The following is a 25,325-nucleotide window of genomic DNA, read 5'->3' on the forward strand; positions in this document are numbered from 1 at the left end:
AGGTGATCAAATACCACCAAAAGAAAGCTCTATTTGTGGGGGAAAAAAGGCATCAATTTTGTTTGGGTACAACATCGCACGACCGCGCAATTGTCGTTTAAAGTGCGACAGCGCTGAAAACTAAAAATTGGTCTGGGAAGGAAGGGGGTGAAAATGCCCTGTATTGAAGCAGTTAAATAATATACTGCATATTTCAGTACTATTTAGACAATTATATCATGCTCTAAACAATATTTCCATGTGCAATTCACCAGGTTTTAGCAGAGTAAGGGTTTGGGCGTTATTTGGTTTCAGGGAACTATAGTAAATTCGATTTTGGGAGTATTTGCTCACCAGCGCTATAGTGAATACCGTTTTAGCGATAATTACCGCGATTAGCACTAATTTGTGGCAATTAGTGCTAATTAGCGCCCCGGCGCTATAGTAAATGACCCCCAGTATGTTTCTTTTGAAATCTGAAAAAAAAACTTTCCTACTCACTAATTTTCCATTTTTGACTAAAGCTCTTCAAAGACTTAAAAAAATGTAATTTATCTGTGTTTACCTTGAAGTCACGCAATGCCCTAAATCTAGAGAACTCTTTTAAGATGTTAGGAATAGTGGTTATTGGAGGTGTTATGTTTAATAAGAGGTCATCTGCATAGGGACAATGTTTAACTGCTTGCCATCCGCCTCATGTAGGAGTACGGTGGCAGAGCGGCGTATCTAGTACATGATCCAGCACTTCCAAGTAGGGGGCACGCCAAACGTGGCGGCTGTGCTGTGATTAGTCACAGCACAAGCCGATCAGCGGGTCCCGGCCAATGATTGACCTCCAGCACCTAATGTTTGGTGAGGAGGAACAGAATACATATTGATTGAAATTTGTTAAGAAATTAGACTTTTATAATTTTTTTTTATTGGATATGTTTTATAGCAGAAGTAAAAAATATTGTTTTTTTCTTTCAAAATTATCAGTCTTTTTTTTTTTGTTTGTAGCTCAAAAAATAAAAAGCCCAGTGGTGATCAAATACCACCAAAAGAAAGCTCTATTTGTGTGAAAATAAATAATATAAATTTAATTTGGGTACAACGTTGCATGACTGCACAATTGTCAGTTAAAATAATGAAGTGCAGTATAGCAAAAAATGGCCTGGTCATGAAGGGGGGTAAAGCTTCCAGAGCTGACATGCTTACGGTTATGTGTCAATATTGAGTCCTTGAATAGATGGATAAATACACAATGCTAAAGCCAAATGTTCAATATTTAGACTATATAGAAGGGGAGATAAGAGGCAACTTGTGATGTTTTTGATAGAGAGTTTGGCCGATTCGGGGAGGGGGAGCGTGTACCTGCTTTTGACAGGTACCTTGTCCCCACTTCCATCGGACCTCCTCGCGGCGAGGTACGTCAGAAATTCTGCCCCATCCTCCACCCTCCTCCTTCCCCTGCTACCGGGCCAGTAAGAGAGCGCAACGCAGCAATATGTGTAGCTGTTGACTTTCAATTTTTAGAGAGGGAGGCCAGAAAAACACTTTAGCTTACTGCATTATAAATAATATTTACTGGCACATTTTTCATTTTGCGGTAAATACCGCACAATCTATTTTTTTTTTGTGAATTGGACTTTATTTACTGCATGTGATAATTTATGCAAATGAGTCAAGTGATTGCGTTATCTCATATGAGATAAATGTTAGTGAATTGACCCCTACATGTGCTTCTAGTGTCCGGGTTAAAAAAGGAAATGAGTCTGAAATGGAGTTGCTAACTTTGACAAAAAAGGAAACAAGAATGTCTCTAATGGAAAAAAACACAGGCTGTAAATCCATTTGGTCCTGAGCTCTTACCAGAAGGCGAAGACACTGCCTGTAAAATTTCTGTGTCTGTGAAGAGTACATCTAAAGACTCCATGTGTGAGGCTCTGTCTGATTGGGTTTATTGCAGAGTTCAGGTAGGTCCTCCTATTACAGCTAGCTTTCATAAACCCAAAGTTGAGCATCCAAAAATTTTTGGTTGGATTCTAATGTGTATGGTGAACTTAAAAGGAGTTTGCATCCTATGCATTAAGGTGAAAAAACACCTGGCAGTGACTGGCCCCCCAGCCCCCCCCCCGTTTTACTTACCTGAGCCCCGTATTTCCCTTGGCGGAGACATGCTGTCCCTCTCTCCTCGGGGTCCCGGCTCTTGATTGGATAGATTTATAGCAGCACAGCCATTGGCTCTCGCTGCTGTCAATCAAATCCAATGACGCTGGTGCCGGGGGGCGGGGCCGAGTCTGGCATTCGTGTCTGTGGACGCAAATGCTTGACTCAGGAGCGCACCCGCAAGTCAACCCCCCCCCCCCCGGGAGAGCGCTACTGAGGCGGGGAGGAGCCGCGAGAGCCACCAGGGGACCCCAGAAGACGAGGTTCGGGGCCACTCTGTGCAAAACGAGCTGCACAGTGGAGGTAAGTATGATATTTTTGTTATTTTAAAAAAATAAAAAAGAGGGTTTACAATCACTTTAAGAAGGGAATTTCTCTCGCTTTGTGGAAATTTCCTTTGCGTCTCTGGGAAAATCTCCCCAAAAGAGATGAGACCAAAAAAATTAAAAAAAAGGCACTTTAGGGTGCCGGTGTTCTGCCAAGAAAGTTCCGCTCGGCAGATAAGGACCCCCCTCTACAGCGCAGGCGCTGCGCCTGTGCAGTTTGAGCCAGCGGAAATAGCCGAAGCTAAATAGTTGGAAATCAGCTGTGCACGGCGCCTGTAAGAGGGCCCCTCGCGGGCTCGCTAGGCTCGCCACACTTCGGGCACCGCCTCGCTTCGCTCGGCTCTTTTTTATTCCCCCTCTAGGTCCACTTGGATGGTGGGGCTTGAACCTGGACCCAGGACGCAGGCGCCGTGTACAGCTGATTGAAGACTTTCAGCTTCGGCTATCTTCGGCAGCTCATAGTAGTTCGTACTGCGCAGGCGCTGCGCCTGCGCAGAACAGGGGGGGTCCTTATCCGCCGGGGGAACATTCTCGGCAAGACACCGGCTTGTGTCTGTCATTCCCACCCTTGCCTTAGATAAGCCTTTCTCAGCCCTTTTATCCCAAGGGAACCGTTGAAATAACTTTCAGGTCTCAGGAAACCCCGGCTAAAATGTAATTATCAGGAGTCATTGTGAAGAACGTCCCTTACATTGGTGGTCAGAGAAAAGAATGCTCCTTACATTGGTGGCCAGTGAGAAGAATGCTCCCTGCATTGGTGAATATTGAGAAGAATGCCCCTTACATTGGTGATCAGTGGGGAAAAACTTCCCTTACATTAGTGGGAAGGATACCACCTTGGATTGGTGGATTGGAATGCCACCATTAAAGGGGTAGTAAGCCACAGTTTTTTATTTTTATTTTTTTTTAAACCTGCAAGGCAAAGTTATAATGTGCTAGTATGCATCACATACTAGCACATTATGTGAAACTTATCTTAAAACGAAGCCCTCCAGCGGAACACTGTCAGCGATGACGGGGCTTCCATCTTCACCCGGTCTTCCTTCTGGGTTGGCGGACTCTGGTCCTTTGATTGGACAAGCACTGGGCCTCTGAAGGAATGGCATGGGTATGCGTTTATTCGGAGCGCATGCGCTGGTGACGTCACCACCTGCATCCAAAGTAAATATCTCCGAAACGTTGCACGATTTCTACCTATAGGTAAGCCTATAATATAGCTCACCTATAGGTAGAAATCGCACAAGGGAGTTTACTCCCACTTTAAGACAGCAAAAAATGATCATTGAGTTCATGCTGCTGGCTATGCCAAGTGTTGCTGGACCAAAACTTATGCAGGCACCAAAAGATGGGAGGTCAATCAGCCACAGCTGAAGGAACCCCTAGCAACCTATGGAGAAACCCTAGGGTTCCATGGAACACTGAATCAGAGTGCCTGCATCTGAAACTCCCAACCTGCATACATGTTCCAGGTCTATGACCTGAGCAAAAATAAAAACAGGCAACAACTGCCCTATACCTATTATACATCCCAGAAGTTGAAAATAGCAGCTTCCGTCTAAAGCAGTGGTTCTCAACCTGGGGGTCGGGACCCCCTCGGGTGTCAAATACGATTTGCCAGGGGTCACCAATCCTGGGCTGTTCCTGAAGCCCGCACCGCTCTCCCAGCCTTTTCTCAGCCGCTCATTTAGTTCACGGCATGGCTGGGTGGCAGAGACTAGAGGTCAGCTGACTGGTGAGGAATGAGAAGTGGGAGGGGCTGGAGGAGACCCTATCTCCTGATTTTGGCATAGGTGTCACTGCTACGAGATATCACAAAGTTGGAGACACGGTGAGTAACACTACCTGTGATTATAGTTGCCATTAAAAGTCTGCACTATATTTCTCGGATCAGCAGAAGACCTTGATCAAGAGCACCTAAGTTGGCTGATCAGAATTCCCCCCAGCATTGCCCAATGATCCCACTCCCCCACCAGCACTGCCACTCATCCCAACTCCCCGCCAGCACTGCCACTCATTCCATTCCCCCCACCCATCACCAAGGTGTAAGAAAAGGAATAAAAATGAAGAACACATGGAAGGGAGAGGAAAAGAGGGGGAGGAACAAAGAAAAAGGGAGAGAAAACAAGAAAGATGGCTAGAGAGAGGGATGGGGGGAAAAAAAAACAGGAAATTACAATATATAGAGGGATAAAAGGAAAAGAAAGGAGAACAAAGAGAGTGGTACATCCTAAAATGTACCATAAGGGGTTTTAATACTGTACAAGTGGAAGGGACTCGGGGAGTGCTAAATGTCGGTGGGATAGGGGTGCAAATTACTTGTCTTGCCCTGGGTGCTGCCAAACCACGCTACGAAAATAATTTTTCTGTTAGGGGTTCTGACAACTTGGGAAATGTTATCAAGGGGTCACAGCACTGGTGTGGTTGAGAACCACTGGTCTAAAGGCTCCTACACAGGTATATGCATAGAGACAGTTCCTCTTTAGTGAATTATTCATTTAGGCCTCATGTACACACTGCTGTTGGTAAACGGACGTTCAGAGGCAGTTGAATGCTTTTTTCAGCTGCCCCTGAACTCATCCAATGTTATCTTATGTGTACATGTACACAGGTTCATTTAATGACGTTTTTAGGCAGTTGCGTTTAGAGGCTTTTCTTTGAAGGCAAAAAAATTAGTTCAGACGCAGAAGTTACCGACGTTTCAGATGCCAAACGCGTCTAAACGCGGTACTGGCGTTTAGCCACGTTTTCCTTTAGAAGCGTTTTTAAGGGTGTCCTATTTTTTTTTTTACATTACAAAACTTAAAAATGATAGCAAATGATGAAAAACCACAAAAAAATGTTTTAAAAACTTCATAGACCATTTATATACCCCTAATGAGCAGGATCCAATCCAATAAACCATTATCATTGCTGTTAGCCAATGTAGAATTAGAATTTGACCTATATGTTGTTAGAATTCAACCAGATGACCCCACCATTGAGCTTGACCCCTGACTTGATCAAACATAGTTGCATGAAATTTAATATCTGGCTTTTTTAATTTCCTCACATATGCTCATTATGGGGTCCATAGTAAAAGCACCGAAATTGAGGTACAGTGGAACCTCGGATTACGAGCATAATCCGTTCCAGGAGAATGCTCGTAATCCAAAGTACTCGCATATCAAAGCGAGTTTCCCCATAGAAGTCAATGGAAACGAAAATAATTCGTCCCTCATTGACCTCAACGGCTTTCAATACCGCATGCAGCCAGAGGTGGGGGGGCACTGGAGAATCTCGGAAACGGCCGGAAAGGCCCGAGGACACCTCGGCTGACCTCGGCAAACCTCGGAAAGACTCCATTCTCAAGGTTTGCCAAGGTCAGCCAAGCTGTCCTCAGACCTTTCTGTGCATCTCCGAACGGTGCCGCTCAGCTGCGAGCGGCGCCGCTGAGCTCCGGCGCTCCCACCCACCTCAGGCCAAGCGCAGTGCTGCACGTGCTTTGGCCTGAATCGTGCTCGCTTTGCGAGACAACACTCGCAAACTGAGTTACGATTTTTAAAAATACAGTGCTCGTATTGCGAAACGCTCGTTAACCGCGTTACTTGCAATCCGAGGTTCCACTGTAGATACAAGTACTCTGCTCTCTCAGCTGCTGCTACTCACTCTGGTCTCACAGAATGGCTGAAATAGTTAAATAATACAGTTTTTTTGTGCTTTGGGAGGGTCTTATGATGTTATCCTAAATAAACGCTCCTAGGCGCAAACGCGTCTAAACGCGGCATTCAAACGCGGCTAAACGGGTGTTTTTAAACGCTGGTTTCAAGCTGTCAAAAAAATCGCTCAGAAGAGGTTGCCTCAGCGTCCCGTGTACATTAGGCCTAACTTATGCTCTGCAGTTTTATTTAGTAGGATAAACAGTGATTGTTGGAGAATTTGCTAGCACAAGCTGAACTTGCATGAAAATGATGAATATCAAAAGTGAAAAGTGATATGAAACTTCTGTTTTGACACATCAGCTGCTTTTTTTTTATTAACCGCTTTATGTCCAAGAAGTGGATTAGGTAAAACACATTGTTGAAATTCAAGTGTAGCTGTAACAAAGACTCCAAGGGTTAGGTCAGTGGTTTGCCAACTGCGACTTGCAAGACAGATGCGCTCCTTTGCTTTCATCAACAATGGGGCACCACTCTTCCCACTGACACCAAAGATAAGGAACTACTCCTCCCATTGGCACCAACAATGGGACATAATTCTTTCCCACAGACATAAAAATGTGATATAATTCCTTCTCACTAACACCAACAATGGTGCATAATTCCCTCCACTGATACCAACGGTGGGACACTATTCCTTCCACTGAAACCAATGATAGAACCAGGGGCGACCTCCCCCCCCCCCTCCAGGCCACCCCTCTATATGCAATGGATAGATGATTCCATCCATGGTCGCCGCGGCCGCCCCCTATTCATGCGTCTGGCCCCTTTCAGGGCACTGGGCGCTTGAATTACAGCGGACAGGTTTTTTTTTTAAGCACCTGATCAGAGGCTCTAATAGGCTTCAAAATAGGGTGGGTTCGGGTCGCAGAGGAAGCGTCCAGAGCCCACCCAGGTGTGTTGCAACCGCAAATGAATATTCGCAGTTGCAACACTGATCCTCCTCCCGGCCAATCGGGAAGCGGGGCCGATACCCATGCCCTCCGCCGCTCCTCGGATGCCTGGTCCCCGTTTCTCAGATGCCCGATCCCCACCGCCGCTCCTCGGATGCCGGTCCCCGCCCCGCACCTCGGATGCCCGCCGCCTAGATGGAGTAAGTGCCAGTGGACCGACCGGCGGACAGTGGGGGGGGGGTTGAGTTGCCACGGGGGGTTCGGTTGTTTGCAGCCCCCCCGAACAAAAAACCACAGCCGCCACTGGATACAACACTATTCCCTCTACTGACACCAATGATGGGGCACTATTCCTCCCATCGATACCAACAATGAGGCACAATTCTTTACCACTGACATCAACAATGGGGCATAATTCCCTCAACTGACACCAACAATGGAACACTATTCCTTACACTGAAACAAACAATAGAACACTATTCCTTCCACTGACACCAATGATGGGCACTATTCCTCTCACTAAAACCAATCATGGGGCACAATTCCTCAAACCATTACCAATGATGGGGCACTATTTCTCTTATTGATAACAGTGAAGGGGCACTATTCCTCCCACTGACACCAACAATGGGGCACTATTCCTCCCACTGAAACTAGTGAAGAGACACTATTCCTCCTACTGATGCCAACAATGGGGCCCTATTCCTCCCACTGATACCAATAATGGGGCACTATTCCTTTCAATGATACCAATGATGGGGCACTATTCCTCCTGGAGATACCAATGATGGGACACCATGCCTCCTACTATTGATGCCAACGATTGGGCCCTATTCCTCCCACTGATACCAATGATGGGGCACTATACCATTCACAGTTGACATTAACCGCTTCAGCCCCGGAAGATTTTACCCCCTTCCTGACCAAAGCAATTTTTGCGATTCGGCACTGCGTCGCTTTAACTGACAATTGCGCGGTCGTGCGACGTTGCTCATAAACAAAAATTACGTCCTTTTTTTCCCACAAATAGAGCTTTCTATTGGTGGTATTTGATCACCTCTGCGGTTTTTATTAAGAAGAGCGACAATTTTGAAAAAACGCATATATTTTTTACCTTTTGCTATAATAAATATCCCGCAAAAATATCTAAAAAACTATTTTTTCCTCATTTTAGGCCGATATGTATTCTTCTACATATTTTTAGTAAAAAAAATCACAATAAGCGTATATTGATTGGTTTGCGCAAAAGTTGTAGCGTCTACAAAAGAGGGGATAGTTTTATGGCATTTTTATTTTTAATTTTTTTTTTTATTAGTAATGGCGGCGATCTGCGATTTTTATCGGGACTGTGACAATATGGCGGACACATCGGACACTTTTGACACTATTTTGGTACCATTGGTACCCGGTCCCGCGGGCACGGTCACGCTGTACATGGCGCGCAAGCGCGCGCCAGCTATCCCCGCCTCTTAAAGAGGATATACAGGTACGTTCATTTGCCCACCGCTGCCATTGTGCCGGCGTATATCCGCATGCAGCGGTCGGCAAGTGGTTAAAGTGTTATTAAACCCACAACAGTAAAATCAGTTTGTATATGCAGTAAATAATGCTTGTTATACTCACTGTGGAACCTAAGGGGTTAATCCTTTGCATTGTACAGTATCTCACAAAAGTGAGTACAGCCCTCACATTTTTGTAAATATTTTATTATATCTTTTCATGTGACAACACTGAAGAAATGACACTTTGCTACAATGTAAAGTAGTGAGTGTACAGCTTGTATAACAGTGTAAATTTGCTGTCCCCTCAAAATAACTCAACACACAGCCATTAATGTCTAAACTGCTGGCAACAAAAGTGAGTACACCCCAGGGACGGACTGATAACTCATGGGGCCCCCGGGCAATAGGAGATTATGGGGCCCCCAGGCAGTCAGAGATTATGGGGCCACACAGTATACACACACACAGTATACAATCACACAGTATACACACACACATGTTCACACAGTATACACAGACAGATGTAAAAAAAAACACAGATTTATACATACTGTCCCTGGTTTTACTGAGGCTGACAACCCTGATGGGGCCCGAGTGGCTCAATGGTCGGTCCGCCCCTGGTACACCCCTAAGTGAAAATGTCCAAATAAGGCCCAATTAGCCATTTTCCCTCCCCTGTGTCATGTGACTCGTTAGTGTTACAAGGTCTCAGGTGTGAATGGGGCGCAGGTGTGTTAAATTTGGTGTTATCGCTCTCACTCTCCCATACTGGTCACTGGAAGTTCAACATGGCACCTCATGGCAAAGAACTCTCTGAGGATCTGAAAAAAAGAATTGTTCTACATAAAGATGGCCTAGGCTATAAGAAGATTGCCAAGACCCCAAAACTGAGCTGCAGCACGGTGGCCAAGACCATACAGCAGTTTAACAGGACAGGTTCCACTCAGAACAGGCCTCACCATGGGAGACCAAAGAAGTTGAGGTCACGTGCTCAGCGTCATATCCAGAGGTTGTCTTTGGGAAATAGACGTATGAGTGCTGCCATCATAGCTGCAGAGGTTGAAGGGGTGGGAGGTCAGCCTGTCAGTGCTCAGACCATATGCCGCACACTGTATCAAATTGTTCTGCATGGCTGTCATCCCAGAAGGAAGCCTCTTCTAAAGATGGTGCACAAGAAAGCCTGCAGTTTGCTGAAGACAAGCAGACTAAGGATATGGATTACTGGAACCATATCCTGTGGTCTGATGAGACCAAGAAAAACTTATTTGCTTCAGATGGTGTCAAGCATGTGTTGCGGCAACCAGGTGAGGAGTACAAAGACAAGTGTGTCTTGCCTACAGTCAATCATGGTGGTGGGAGTGTCATGGTCTGGGGCTGCATGAGTGCTGCCGGCACTGGGGGGCTACAGTTCATTGAGGGAACCATGAATGCCAACATGTACTGTGACATACTGAAGCAGAGCATGATCCCCTCCCTTCAGAGACTGGGCCGCAGGGCAGTATTCCAACATTACAATGACCCCAAACTAAGGTGACCAGATTTTTAAAATAAAATCTGGGGACGCGAATGGTAAACTATTTTATAAGCATATGTTCCTCAAATGATATATGCAGTGTATGTGGTATGCGTTTATGAAATGACCGCACCGCAAGCGCCGGCCGCTGATATACATACATACCCGAGTGTACTCGGCTAGCTCCGCTCACAGTCACGCCTAGTCCCGCCATTGGACCTGTGTTATGTCCATCACAGGGCGGGACTGCGAGCGGAGCCGAGACTGGCTCTGTGTATCTTGACAGCAGCGCCATATTTAAACTGCAAATGGCACTGACAACGCTGCAGATGGACACTGATAAGGCAGCATTGATGGGCATTTAAATGTAAGTTTTTTCCTTAAAAAGGTTTTTCCTTAAAATTCCCTCCTAAACTTGGGGTGCGTGTTATACGCCGATAAATACGGTACTTCTTAGAATTTTTGGGATATGACTACCAAATGTTAGGAAGATAAGATAGAGAATTAACTTTTCAATGCATATTTTATATTTTATTCTTACCTAAGAATTTTGGTTCAGCAATAACCATATGAATTAATAATTCAGAACAGTAAAAGATTGCATGGTAACAACACGTACCCATATCGCATTTTTATCATTTTTTCCACACAAATAGAGCTTTCTTTTGGTGGTATTTAATTGCCACTGGGTTTTTTATTTTTTGCTAAACAAACGGAAAAAACACCAAATTTTTTTCTTAGTTTCTGTTATAAAATGTTGTAAATAAGTAATTTTTTCACTGATGTGCTCTTATGAGGCTGCACTGATGGGCACTGATAGGCGGCAAGGATATGCGGCAATGATGGATACTGATATGTGGCAATGATGGGCACTGGTAGGTGGCAATGATGGGCACTAATGAGGCTGCACTGATAAGTTGGCATTGATGGGCACTGATAGGCAGCACTGATAGGCAGCACTCATACAGTGCACTGATGAGGCTGCACTGGAAGGAGGCACTGATGGACACTAATACACTGAGGGGGGAGAGGGTTCATTAATCTGTAATGCTATTTGTAATATACAGCATGCAGGGAGTTAACGTATTGCCATTGGTCACTGGTACATTAGTGACCAGTGGCAGTTACTTAACCCCTTTGTGCTACATTAGTGGCAGTGTTTAATCACCCCTTTATGCAGCAGCACGCCCAGCGGGGCCTAGGAAGCTCCTGTAGGGCTGGGTGGAGATCCCTGACAGGGAAGTGACAGTGTACCGCTCCACTGCAGCTCTGCAAGTGTAACTCTGTGTAGAGGCGGTCGTATACAGTGTCTTTCCCCTGGGGCCTTTTTGCCAGGCATCAGAGCGGCCCGGGGGGGGGGCGATTGCCACCCTGCCCCCTGGCCCAGTCCTCCCCTGCTTTCTAGGTACAATACCGGGGACAGACTTGGTCCGGGGACAGTGCCCTCAGTCCAGGGACTGTCCCCGGAAACCGGGGACGTCTGGTCACCCTACCCCAAACACACCTCCAAGATGACCACTGCTTTACTAAAGAAGCTGAGGGTAAAGGTGATGGACTGGCCAAGCATGTCTTCAGACCTAAACCCTATTGAGCATCTGTGGGGCATCCTCAAACAGAAGGTGGAGGAGCGCAAGGTCTCTAACATCCACCAGCTCTGTGATGTCATCATGGAGGAGTGGAAGAGGACTCCAGTGGCAACCTGTGAAGCTCTGGTGAACTCCATGCCCAAGAGGGTTAAGGCAGTGCTGGAAAATAATGATGGCCACACAAAATATTGACACTTTGGGCCCAATTTGGACATTTTCACTTAGGGGTGTACTCACTTTTTACAGCAAATTTACACTGTTATACAAGCTGTATACTCACTACTTTACATTGTAGCAAAGTGTAATTTCTTCAGTGTTGTCACATGAAAAGATAAAATAAAATATTTACAAAAATGTGAGGGGTGTATTCACTTTTGTGAGATACTGTATATAAAGGCTGTTTGATCCTATCTCCTCTGATCCTCCTCTTCTTCCACTGTCTCAAAAAAAAAAAGAACCTGATATTTACAGAGCCAGTGGACGGGCTTCGCATGCTCAGTTTGGTGTGTATTGCTAGAGAGTTTTCTTTTTCTTGAGAGGGTGCATGTGATCAGCATAGGGCCAATCAGCCCTGTCCAGACAGAGGATCAGGAGAGAATGAAAACTCCTCCTACAAGGTTTACTCGGAACTGATAGAAGTCAAATATACTGCTGATGAGAAAAGGTATTTAGCAGTTTATATTTACTAAAATAATTGCATTCCATGTTCTGTGTACTGTGGGAGACCAGATATAGTTAATGCAGGTTCTGGGTTTAGTAACACTTTAACCACTTCAGCTCCGGAAGGTTTTCCCCCCTTCCTGACCAGGCCACTTTCTGTGATACGGCACTGCGTCGCTTTAACTGACAATTGCGTGGTCGTGCGATGTTGTATTCAAACAAAATGTATTTCTTTTTTTCCCCACAAATAGAGCTTTGTTTTGGTGGTATTTGATCACCTCTGCATTTTTTATTTTTTGCGCTATAAACAAAAAGACACAGACAATTTTGAAAAAAACACAATATTTTGTACTTTTTGCTATAATAAATATCCAAAAAATAAATAAAAAAAACAAATTTCTTCATCAGTTTAGGCCGACATGTATTCTTTTACATATTTTTGATAAAAAAAATCGCAATAAGCGTATATTGATTGGTTTGCGCAAAAGTTATAGCGTCTACAAAATAGGGGATAGATTTACAGTGCCTTGCAAAAGTATTCACCCCCATTGGTATTTTTCGTGTTTTGTTGCCTCACAACCTGGAATTAACATGGATTGTTTGAGGATTTGCATCATTTAATTTACAGAACATGCACACAACTTTGAAGATTTTTTTTTTATTGTGAAGCAATGGGGGGATAAAGATTTAGGCCAGGAGGGGGGATGTCAGCGGGGGGGGGGGCGATTTGTACTGTGAGGGAGGGGGATTTATGCTTAGGAGTACAGGCAGGCAGAGTAGTGCTCGATTTTATGGTGGTAGGGGGATTTTTGCTGACACATATTTAAACATCTTGGGGAGGGGGCGCAATTTGGCATGTTCGCCCTGGGCTCCAGATGACCTTGTCCCTGCCCTGGTTTTCATGGCAGTGTTTGGTTAGTGGTGCCTTTTGCTTAGGTGTTGCATCCTCTGGGGCCTTTCAAAAAGGTGTGTATATGTAATGACAGATCACGTGACACTTAGATTGCACACAGGTGGACATCATTTCATGAATTATGTGACTTCTGAAGGTAACTGGTTGCACCAGAGCTTTTTTTGGGCTTCATAACAAAGGGGGTGAATACATACGCACATGCCAATTATCAGTTTTTTATTTCTGAAAAATTGTTTTATGTATATATTTTTCTAATTTTACTTCACCAACTTAGACTATTGTGTTCTGATCCATCACATATAATTCAGATTAAAAAAACATTGAACTAAAGGTTGTAATGTAACAAAATATGTAAAAAGCCAAGGGGGTGAATACTTTTGCAAGGCACTATATGTCATTTTTATTATTATTATTTTTTTTTAATAGTAATGGTGGCGATCTGCGATTTTTATCAGGACTGCGACTTTGCGGCGGACAGATCGGACACTTTTGACACTATTTTGGGACCACAGACATTTATACAGCGATCAGAGCTACAAATAGCCACCGATTACCGTATAAATGTCACTGGCAGGGAAGGGGTTAACACTAGGGGGCAATCAAGGGGTTAACTGTGTTCCCTAGGTGTGTTCTAACTGTAGGGGGGGTGGGACTGACTAGGGGAGGAGACTGATCGGTGTTCCTACTTAGTAGGAACACATGATCGGTCTCCTCTCCCCTGAGAGAACCGGGATTTGTGTGTTTACACACACACATCCCCGTTCTCGTTCTGGCACGCGCATTGGCTCCGGGGACACGCGGCAGGCGCGTGTGCGCCTGCTATGATGTCTTAAAGGAGCGATTTGCACAGCTACGGCGATTTGCACAGCCGTGCCAACCTGCCGCAGTATAACTGCAGCGGCTGGTCGGCTAGTGGTTAATGATGGGTTACTATTCCTTCCACTGATACCAATGATGGGGCACTATTCCTTACACTGAAACCAACAGTAGGACATAATTCTTTACTCTTACAAAAACAGGACAGCACTCTTCCTGTCAATGACACCAGCGATGAGACAATATTCCTCTCACTGACATTAATAATGGGGAACCACTCCTACTGATACCAATGATGTGGCACTATTCCTTCCACCGACACCAACAATAGGGCACTATTCCTCCCACTGACACCAATGACTGGGCATAATTCCTCCTACTATCACCAACGATGGAACACTATTCCTTCCACTGAAACCAACAACGGTGAACTACTCCACCCACTAATACCAGTGATGGGGCACTATTCCTCCTCCTATTGACCACAGGTGTAATCGTTTTACTCCCACTGACCATAAGGCCTAAAGTGTTGTTTACTTCCACTGTTCATGGTCTGCCCCCCTAAAGTCTGAAGGGCAATAAACTAGCCCTTTGTTTAGAAAGTTTGCTGACCTCTAGGTTATAGGTTAGGGCTGGAAGGGTAAGTGCTAAGGACACGTTATGTGTTTGATGTTGGGAAGGTCAGATGGTAATGTATTGTCTTAGGCGTTAGGTGTGTTAAAGGATAACTATAATTCCACAAAGTTATCTTTTAAGTACCTGGCAAGAGAGAAGACTTTGGTGGGGGAAGGGGAATAATAAGGATAACTATACGATAGTATACTTATCTCTTAAAGTGTATCTTCAGTATACCCAAAACATTTTTTGGAGGGCCACTGATGAAGCTTGGTGACACAATCCAGAGGTGGGGATTGGTGCATGCCTGAGAAAGGAGGGTGGTAGTGTCTCCTTAGAGGCAATCTGATTAAATCATATGCGATTGTACCTTCAGCATGATCTGAATGCACTTTAATAAATGATTAAAATTGGAGGTTTTAATCATTTAAAGCGGGGCTCCGGGCTCCTTCAGAAAAAAATTAAATGTCAGCAGCTACAAATACTGAAGCTGCTGACTTTTAATATTAGGGCACTTACCTGTCCAGGAATCCAGTGGTATCCTCCTCACCTGTGCTGATTTTTCAATATATATGTGACATAATATACAGTATAAAGTTCAATGAATGAATAAATGCAAAAATAAAAAATAAATCATGTGCTGCGTTATCCTCTTAATAATCTGCTGGGTATGCAGTATACAAACCTATGAAAAGACACAAATACTTGGCTGTAGTGATATATAAGTGACCGTTGTCACCATACAACATTACACATCATAAATCGTGAATATATACACACATCATAACATTATATATCTATATAACATATATATTGACACTAAAGTGATCCATAAAGTGCTCAAGTGCATGAGTCCATGACACCCTGATCACAAAAGATCAGTTTTAAATCAATATAACATCCTTAATTGAAAGGTAATAAACATGGCTTGATAGATGACCGTGAATATAAAGATCTTTTGCTGTGATCTCACTCAGGTGCTACCCATCCTTAGGTAATTGCCGCTCACCTCAGAGCGTGTGACCTCACAATTAAGTTTGGTCAATATCAATACATGCTTGTGAATCACCTTAATGGATTCCAGGTTTAATTGCAAGGTCCCAAACTGCTCAATGATGTTGTCTCCTCACGTATAAATGGCAAAAAGAAACTCCATAGTGTGATATCATTTAAAAAAACTTTTTCAATTATGCAAACAAAGCCCTAGTACAGGATACTCACATAGACTTGGTGCGTAAGTGCACCGCTCTATAATGTGCCTTTAAAATCGCCGGGATGAGAGATGAGGTCGTGTGCTGTTACTCCGTACCACAGACCAGTTGTCTCCTGCCTCGTCCAGTTCCCTCCCCTACGTGTGTCGATACAAGGGAAATGACGTATCTTCATCAGGGTGATGCTGCTTCCACCAGCAAGTGCTCATACGGATAAACCCTCATCTTCACAGTTGGCACTCTATATTATAAGGAGCTCAAAAGCACATGAGATAAACAAGCCAGGAACCTCCAGTCCCAGGAACCACCTCCTGTCTTGATCACCCTGCAGCCTGGGATCCACAGCATAAACGGCCTCTCCCAACTGACGCGTTTCATCACAACTGGAATTCTTCAGAGGTGGGTGGTCGTAAGGCGTACCAAGCTACATATAACACATCCTTCCCAATGGTTTCCATGGATGCAAAAAAACAATACATGGGAACTATGGAGCTAGTATGCAGAAGCTATATCACAGAATGCCAGTGAACCAGCACCATTAGCCTCTATCAATGGATATCATGATCTTGTATAGATCTTATATACCAGGGGTCTCCAAACTTTCTAAACAAAGGGCCAGTTAGTGCCCCATCATTGGTGTCCATAAGAGGAATAGTGCACCAACCTTGGTGACCATGGGAGGAATAGTGCCCTATTGTTGGTGTCAGTTGATTGAATAGTGCCTCATTGTTGGTGTCAGAGGGATGATAAGTCCCCCTCATTGGTGGCAGTGGGCAGAATTGTGTCCCATCATAGGTGTCAGAGGGAGGTCTAGTGTCCCATCACTGGTGTCCCTGGGAGGAATATTGCTCCATTGTTGGTGTCTGTGGGAGGAATAGTACCCCATCATTGGTGACCATGGGAGGAATAGTCCCCCATCGTAAGTGTCAGAGGGAGGAATAGTCTCCCTTTGTTGGGGTCAGTAGGAGGAATAGTCCCCCATCATTGGTGGCAGTAGGCAGAATAGTGTCCCATCATTGGTGTCAGTGGGAGGAATAGTGTTCCATCATTGGTGTCAGTGGGAGGAATAGTGGCCCATCGTTGATATCAGTGGAAGGAATAGTGCCCCACTGTCAGTGTCAGTGTCAGGAATTATGCACCATTGTTAATGTCAGTGGGAGGAATAGTGCTCCATCATTGGTATCAGTGGAAGGAATAGTGCCCCATCATTGGTGACCATGGGAGGAATAGTGCCCCATTGTTTGTGTCAGTTGGTGGAAAAGTGCCTCATGGTTGGTGTCAGTGGGAGGAATGGTTGCCCATCATTGGTGGCAGTGGACAAAATAGTGTCCCTTCCTTGGTGTCAGTGGGAGGTCTAGCATTCCATAATTGGTGTCCGCGACAGGAATAGAACCCCATCAATGGTGACCGTAGGAGGAATAGTCCCCCATCCCTGGTGTCAGTGGGAAGAATAATCACCCATTGTTGGTGTCAGTGGGCGGAATAGTCCCCCATCATTGGTGGCAGTAGGCAGAATAGTGTCCCATCGTTGGTGTCAGTGGGAGGATGACTGCCCCATCGTTGGTGTCCATGAGAGGAATAGTACCCCATCATTGGTAACTGTGGGAGGAATAGTTCCCCATCATTGGTGTCAGTAGGAGGAATAGTCTCCCATTGTTGGTGTCAGTGGGTGGAATACCATCCTTGGTGGCAGTAGGCAGAATAGTGTCCCATCGTTGGCGTCAGTGGAAGGAATAGTGTCCCATCGTTGGGTTCAGTGGGAGTAATAGCGCCCCAAGGCACTATTACTATGTGGCAATGAAAAGGACATGCAAAGGGCCACATCTGGCCTCCGGGCTGCAGTTTGGAGACCACTGTTATATACCAATCTACTACACATATACTAACATTTGGCAATACAGTATATGCAGTCATACTTGACCATCTACCATTGCCCTCTTTTTTCTCCCTCAATCCTCCATATGGTTACCCTAGTATCCCTCCCACCTGGTGTTCTGTAGATCTCCTTCCTCTCTGGTTGAAACCTTTTTTCTTTCTTGGGGAAGATTAGCTCTCCGTCCTTCCGTTTTTTTCTGGAGTAGTATTTTGTGAAACACTATTATTTTCTTCTAATTTATATTTTCTATTTAAAAACTATATTCATTTGTAATCCCCTACATATTTCTTATTTGGGTTTCCATATTCACCTTTTCTAAAAAGCAATGCAAATCCTAAGCTAGTGCTAGAAACTCAGGCTGTTCTTTAGTTGGTTCTAGTCTCATTTTCAGTTCCTTAATCTGTTATTCAATTCCCCTTAATTTTCATTGCTTTTGTTTGATTAACAATTGTAACAGCTCACTCCCATTAGTGTTAAAAAATAAACCAATCTTCAATGGGGTCCTTATCATTAAGACCATCTTGGTGGCATGTCCCACCTCAGTCTCCTTGGTACTATTTTCTCTGTAATGTATTTTTCTATTGTCACCGAGGCCCACCACAGGTGGATCTGTTTTCCTATAATGTGTCTAGCAATATAGTGTTGCATTAGTAGCAGTAAAGCTACTGCTGAGATCTTAATCCTGACTACTCTATACTTGCCAACAGGCCCAGATTTGGCGGGACAGTCCTGTTTTATATTTATCTGTCCCTTGCAAGCTGTGTCCCTGGTTTTGTCCTGAGATCAAAGCCCGCGTGATCTGAGTCTGTCACTACCATTGCCCACTGTGTACAGCGTACAGATTTGTACATTTGTATGTAAATTGGGTTAGCATACATATGTAAATCACTCACTATTTACATAAATCATGTGGGCATTTGTATGTGATTTGGGTCAGCATTTAATCACCCAGCAGGATTCATATGTAAATCATGCCCCCTCCTCTGAATGTCACCCACTCCCAGCCACTGAACGTCTGTTTCTATGCCCACTGAGCCTGCCACCAGGTACTACAGCAGTGCAGCAGAGGTGAGTAGAGGGAGGGGGTTATTGCTTGGGATGCAAATGGAAACAGGTGGTGTGCAAAGGTAAACAGTGAAGGGATCACTATTTAGGGTACAAAGGTAAGCGGAGGGGGGATGGGGAGGGGTTTGGTGTGCAGACATTAGTGGGGTTTGGGGGGGCAGAAGTTAGTAGGAGGTGTTTGGAGTACAGAGGTTAGCAGAAAAGGAGTTTGGAGTGGATAGTTGAACAGAGAGAAATTTGGAGTGCAGAGATTAGCAAGGGGGTTAGGGTGCAGAGGTTAATAGAGGAGGGGTTTTGGGTACAGAGGGTAGCATAGGAGGGGTTTGGGGTGCATAGTTAAGCAAAGAGTACTCACTGTGCCCCTTGCAGCCTCACTGTGCCAACACTGCAGCCTCACTGTGCCAACATTGCAGCCCCACCGTGCCCAACATTGCAGCCTTACTGTGCCCCCATTGCAGCCTCACTGTGGCAAACATTGCAGCTTCACCGTGCCCAAAATTGCAGCCTCACGTTGGCCAACATTGCAGCCTCACTTTGGCCAACATTGCAGCCTCACGTTGGCCAACACTGCAGCCTCACTGTGCCCCATTGCAGCCTCATCGTGCCCCCATTGCAGACTCACTGTACCAACATTGCAGCCTCACCGTGCCCCCATTACAGCCTCACCATACCCCCATTGCAGACTCACCATGCCCCCATTGCAGACTCACTGTGCCCAACATTGCAGCCTTGCCAGGGCGGAGGAAGAGAGAGAGAGAGTGGCCGGATCATGACTGAAGGAAGAGGAGAGCCACGGGGTCAGCGAGCGAGAATAGCACTCTGTTACAGCTTACAGTGAAGCTCCGCTCTGCTCCCTGTCACACACATAGCCCCGCCTCCTCTTAACCCCGTGCCTGTGATAGACAGAATGCTGGTCCAATGCTCAGATGTGTTCTGTCTATCACATGGGGTTAGGAGGAGGCGGGGCTGTGTGTGACAGTGAGCAGAGCGGAGGCAATTTCAATGTAAGCTGTAACAGTGTGCTATACCGCTCGGTGACCCCGTGGTTCTCCTCTTCCTCTATGCTCTCTTCCTCCCGGCCGATCGCTGGGAGAACGGCTCCTGATCAACCTCACCCACCGGAGGTGCTTCCCCCCCTCCACACTCCCAGGCAGCCCAGCTCGCAAGCCCTCATTTTCCACTCGCAAAATGGGAGTAGGCGAGTGAAAAATTTGAGGGCTGATTTAACATATACACGTCACTTCCCAAGTTCTGTGGGAGAAGCCAGAGATAGATATTTTCACAGCTGAAGGTGTGACTGGCATTTGACCACAGCCAAAACAGCTGTTACATCATATGACTTCTAACATATTTGTACCAAATATATCTGCTTCACATGTTTCGATACTTATAACTAAATGTTTGATAGATAAAATGGCTATTCCATTTACCCGATCAAGACTGTTTGGTAAAGGTAGAGGTTAGCGGAGGGAGGAGTTTGGGGTGCAGAGTTGAACAGAGAGGGGTATGAAGTGCAGAGGTTAGTAGATTAGGTAGAGGTAGATTAGTAGAGAGGCAGAGGGCGCTGTAAATACCCCTGTTACATCGCTGGTAAGTGCAAATGTCTCAATTACATTGGTTGTTAGTGTTAATACACCTGTTTTGTTGGGGTCAGTGTAAATGTCTCTGTTACATTGGGAATCAGTGTAGGGTTCTCCCTACATTGATTGTCAGTGTAAATTCCCCCTTATATTAATGGTCAGAGTAAATTCTTCATTATATTGGTGGTTAGTGTGCCCCCCCCTTACATTGGTGGTCATTGTAGGGCCCCCCTTACATTGGTGGTCAGTGTAAATTCTTCATTACATTGGTTGTAAGTGTAGGGCTCCCCTTACATTGGTGATAAGTGTAGGGCCCCCTTACATTGGTGGTAAGTGTAGGGCCCCCATACATTTTTGGTAAGTGTAGGGCCCCCCTTACATTGGTGGTCAGTGTAGGGCCCCCCTTACATTGGTGGTCAGTGTAGGGCCCCCCTTACATTGGTGGTCAGTGTAGCCCCCCCTTACATTGGTGGTCAGTGTAAATTCCCCATTACATTGCTGGTCAGTGTAGAGTCCCTTTACATTGCTGGTCAGTGTAGGGTACCTCCTTAAATAGGTGTTCAATGTAAAATCACTATTACATTGGTGGTCAGTGTAGGGTCTGCCCTTAAATATGTGTTCAATGTAAATGTCCTATTACATTGCTGGTCAGTGTATAAATTGGTTCTCAGTGTCAGTCCCCAAATACATTGGTGACCAGTGTAGAAATTCCCCTTTATATTGGTCATTAGTGTACAATCTCCTGTTACATGGTAGTCAACATAAATCCTCTTTACATTGGTGGTCAGTGTAAACTGCCTATTGCATTGGTGGTCAGTGTAAATATCCCATTACATTGGTGATCAGTGTAAATTCCCCATTACAATATATGCAAAAGATTTCCAGCTTTGCTCTACATGATTTAAAATTAGCCACATTGTAATACCTGCAAACTAATCATGTTACCCAGGATTTTTACCAACTGCAAAAACCTATAGCCCATCAACATTCACAACAGAGGTTGCAGAACAGTCAGTGTCAAATGATGTTTTCTAAATATTTTATTCCAAATGTGTCTGCAGGGTAATTGGTTTTCATGACTTTATTTTCTGCAAGGATTGCCACACTTTAATCACATTGTACAAACTAAGGCTAGCCATACATGTGAAAATTTCTCTTGTTCAGCCCCAAAAGAGAGAAATCACTCAACTCCCCCATCCACACAATGCAGATAAGGGGAATCTCCTCTGGCAGCTATTGTATTTAGATTGCGGCAGTCGTGGCTGTCTGAATACCCAGACAGTGACTGCATCTGATTGGATGATACATCTAATTGCATGATACATCTGGTTGGATGCAGTCACTGTTTAGCTGATAACTTTCTACTCAGCTCCTTCGATATTGAAGCCAGCTGTTGATGAGCTGGGTGGTGCCGACAGGGTCGCCTATCGCTCAAATTTCGGCAGGAGCCATGTATGACCAGCAAGCTAAACAAATGCATAAATATTTTTTACTAAACAACAAAACAAAACCTTTTTATCTTTCTTCCTGTCCTTTTGATAAATCGTTCCGTAGATACAGTATTTTAAAATGAAATTGTATAATAGATTAACCCCTTCCCGCCCGCGCTATAGCCGAAAGACTGCTACAGCATGGTACTCCAGTTCTGGGAGGGCTTCCATGGATGTTCCCCCAGAACTGTGCCTCCCACAGACCCCCTGGGGAGTGCATCGGGTGCACTCTGTGACCAATGTGTCCTTTGGACACAGCTGATCACAGAGCGCGGTAAAGGACCAATCCCAACGGCCCTTTACCATGTGATCAGCTGTGTCCAATCACAGCTGATCACATGTGAACAGAGACTTGGCAGTTATTGGCATTCCGCTGTCTGGTTGTGAGGAAAGAAGAGCTGATAACCGGCAAGGCTGACAGTACATTATTTACCAGTGCCCTTCAGTGCAGCCTATCAGTGCCCACCAGTGCCGTCTCATCAGTGCCTCCGCATCACTGTCCATCAGTGCAGCTTATCAGTGCCGTCTTATTAGTGAACATCAGTACAGCTTATCAGTGCCGCCTCATCAGTGCCGCCTCATCAGTGCACTCTCATCATTTCATCTTCATCAGTGCAGCCTCATCGGTGCCACCTCATCAGTGCACCCTCATCATTTCATCTTCATCAGTGCAGCCTCATTAGTGCCGCCTCATCAGTGCACCCTCATCATTTCATCTTCATCAGTGCAGCCTCATCAGTGCCGCCTCATCAGTGCACTCTCATCATTTCATCTTCATCAGTGCAGCCTCATCGGTGCCACCTCATCAGTGCACCCTCATCATTTCATCTTCATCAGTGCAGCCTCATCAGTGCCGCCTCATCAGTGCACTCTCATCATTTCATCTTCATCAGTGCAGCCTCATCAGTGCCGCCTCATCAGTGCACCCTCATCATTTCATCTTCATCAGTGCAGCCTCATCGATGCCACCTCATCAGTGCACATCAGTGAAGAAGAAAAATGACTTATTTGCAAAATTTTATAACATAAACTAAGAAAAACATTTTTTTTTCAAAATTGTTGGTCTTTTGTCATTTGTTTAGCAAAAAAATTTTAAAAACCCAGCGGTGATTAAATACCACCAAAAGAAAGCTCTATCTGTCTGGAAAAAATTTTAAAAATTCACGTGTACAGCGTTGCATGACCGTAATGGTCATTCTACTGCCGCGTACACACGACCGGACTTCTCGTCGGAAAAAGATATGACGGCTTTTCCGACTGGATTCCGCTCAAGTCTGCCTTGCGTACACACGGTCACGCAAAAGTTCGCTGATCTTACGACCGTCAGGAACACGGTGAAGTACAACACTACGGCGAGCCGAGAAAATGAAGTTCAATGCTTCTGAGCATGCGTCGAATTGTTTCCGAGCATGTGTAGGAATTTTGCCACAGACGATCGCATTTTCGGATAGGAACTTTTGCCGACCGAAAAATTAAGAACATGCTTTCAATCTTTTGCTGGCTGGAATTTGGCCAGCAAAAGTCCGGTGGAGCATACACACGGTCTCATTTTCCGACTAAGAACTTTCATCGGTCTTTTGCGGACCGAAATTCCGATCGTGTGTAAAGCTGAAAATTGGCCTGGGCAGGAAGGTGGTAAAAGAGCCCAGTATTGAAGTGGTTAATAATATGCCTCTATAACAATTTTAAATAAATGCCCCACCCCTAATTAAAGTACAGTGCATCTGGAAAGTATTCAAAGAGCTTCACTTTTTCCACATTTTGTTATGTTATAGCCTTATTCCAAAATGGATTAAATTCATTATTTTCCTCAAAATTCTACAAACAATACCTCATAATGACAACGTGAAAAAAGTTTGTTTGAAATCTTTGCAGATTTATAAAAAAAAAAAAAATCACGTGTACATAAGTATTCACAGCCTTTGCCATGAAACTCAAAATTGAGCTAAAGCTCATCCTGTTCCCACTGCTCATCCTTGAGATGTTTCTAAAACTTGATTGGAGTCCACCTGTGGTATATTCAGTTGATTGGACATGATTTGCAAAGGCACACACCTGTCTATATAAGGTCCCAAAGTTTACAGTGCGTGTCAGAGCACAAACCATGCCATGAAGTCCAAGGAATTGTCTGTAGACCTCCGAGACAGAATTGTATGGAGGCACAGATCTGGGGAAGGGTACAGAAACATTTCTGCAGTATTGAAGGTCCCAATGAGCACAGTGGCATCCATCATCTGTAAATGAAAGAAGTTTGAAACCATCAGGACTCTTTCTAGAGTGGGCCGCCCAGCCAAACTCAGCGATCAGGGAGAGGGGCCTTAGGTGTCCGTTTATGAAGCAGTGAAATATATTCACTGCTTCATTCTCCGGCATTCACAGAGGAGATCTTTCTCCTCTGTGTGCCTGTTTATGAAGCAGAGTAGATCGCTTCACCTTTGGAGGAGTGAAGCGATCTACAAACGCTTCCAACAGTAGAGAACGGCCCCTGATACTGGAATATCGTGAGACTTTATATTATATATACATGTATATACACACACATTATATATACAGTCCCTGACAAAAGTCTTGTCGCTTCTCTATTTTGTAGAAACTCCTGCTATTAACCTGACTTTTAATTAATCAATTGGTGTTAGAAATAGCTCATATGAAAAGCTAAAGCCCTCCCAAATGATGTTTAATGCATTGAAATAAATTAGTTTCACTGAAAAAAGATTTACCATTTAATCAAGACAGACAGGTCAAATTTTGGCAAGATAAAAGTTTTGTCGCCTATACAGAAATTGAACAACTTTACTGAAAATCCAAAAATATGTCAGCAAATTAAGTAGTGGTGCTGTGAGATCCAAATTTAATATCTTGTATGACTTCCATGAGCTTGAAGGACAGCATCCATGCGGTTTGGCAAGGATTCATACAATTTATTGATGAAGTCATCAGGAATAGCAAAGAAAACAGTCTTGCATGCAGCCCAGAGTTCATCATTATTCTTTGGTTTCGTCTTCCATGCTTCATCTTTCATCCTACACCACATATGCTCAATGATGTTCATGTCTGGTGACTGGGCTGGCCAATCCTGGAGCATCTTGATCTTCTTTGCCTTAAGGAACTTTGATGTGGAGATGGAAGTATGCGATGGAGCACCATCCTGCTGCAAAATTTGGCCTTTTTTATGATTGGGAATATAAGAGGTAGCTAAGACTTCTTGATATTTTGGACTATTGATGTTGCCTTCCACCCTGCAGATCCCTCGCACACCCCCATACTGGATGTAACCCCAGACCATGATTTTGCCTCCACCAAACTTCACTGTTTTCTGGGTAAATCTCGGCTCCATGTGGGTTCCAGTAGGTCTCCTGCAATATTTGCGGAGACTGTGGTGTAATTCAACAGAAGATTCATCTGAAAAATCCACCTTCTGCCACTTTTCCAGAATCCATCCTTTTAGCAGGCTGTG

The 25,325-nt window shown here is 44.7% G+C and overlaps 1 protein-coding gene across 1 annotated transcript in view; it reads left to right on the forward strand.

Moving 5' to 3' along the window:
• Positions 1 to 1,909: 1,909 nt before the first annotated feature.
• Positions 1,910 to 25,325, forward strand: part of ACP5 (acid phosphatase 5, tartrate resistant) — a 59,640-nt gene continuing 36,224 nt past the window's right edge. The window contains exon 1 of the mRNA XM_073622661.1: positions 1,910 to 1,934. The gene's annotated coding sequence lies outside the window, so the exon portion shown is untranslated. The remainder of the gene's footprint in view (positions 1,935 to 25,325) is intronic.

This window comes from Aquarana catesbeiana, linkage group LG03 (genome assembly GCF_042186555.1).
Source record: "Aquarana catesbeiana isolate 2022-GZ linkage group LG03, ASM4218655v1, whole genome shotgun sequence".
Lineage (NCBI taxonomy): Eukaryota > Metazoa > Chordata > Amphibia > Anura > Ranidae > Aquarana > Aquarana catesbeiana.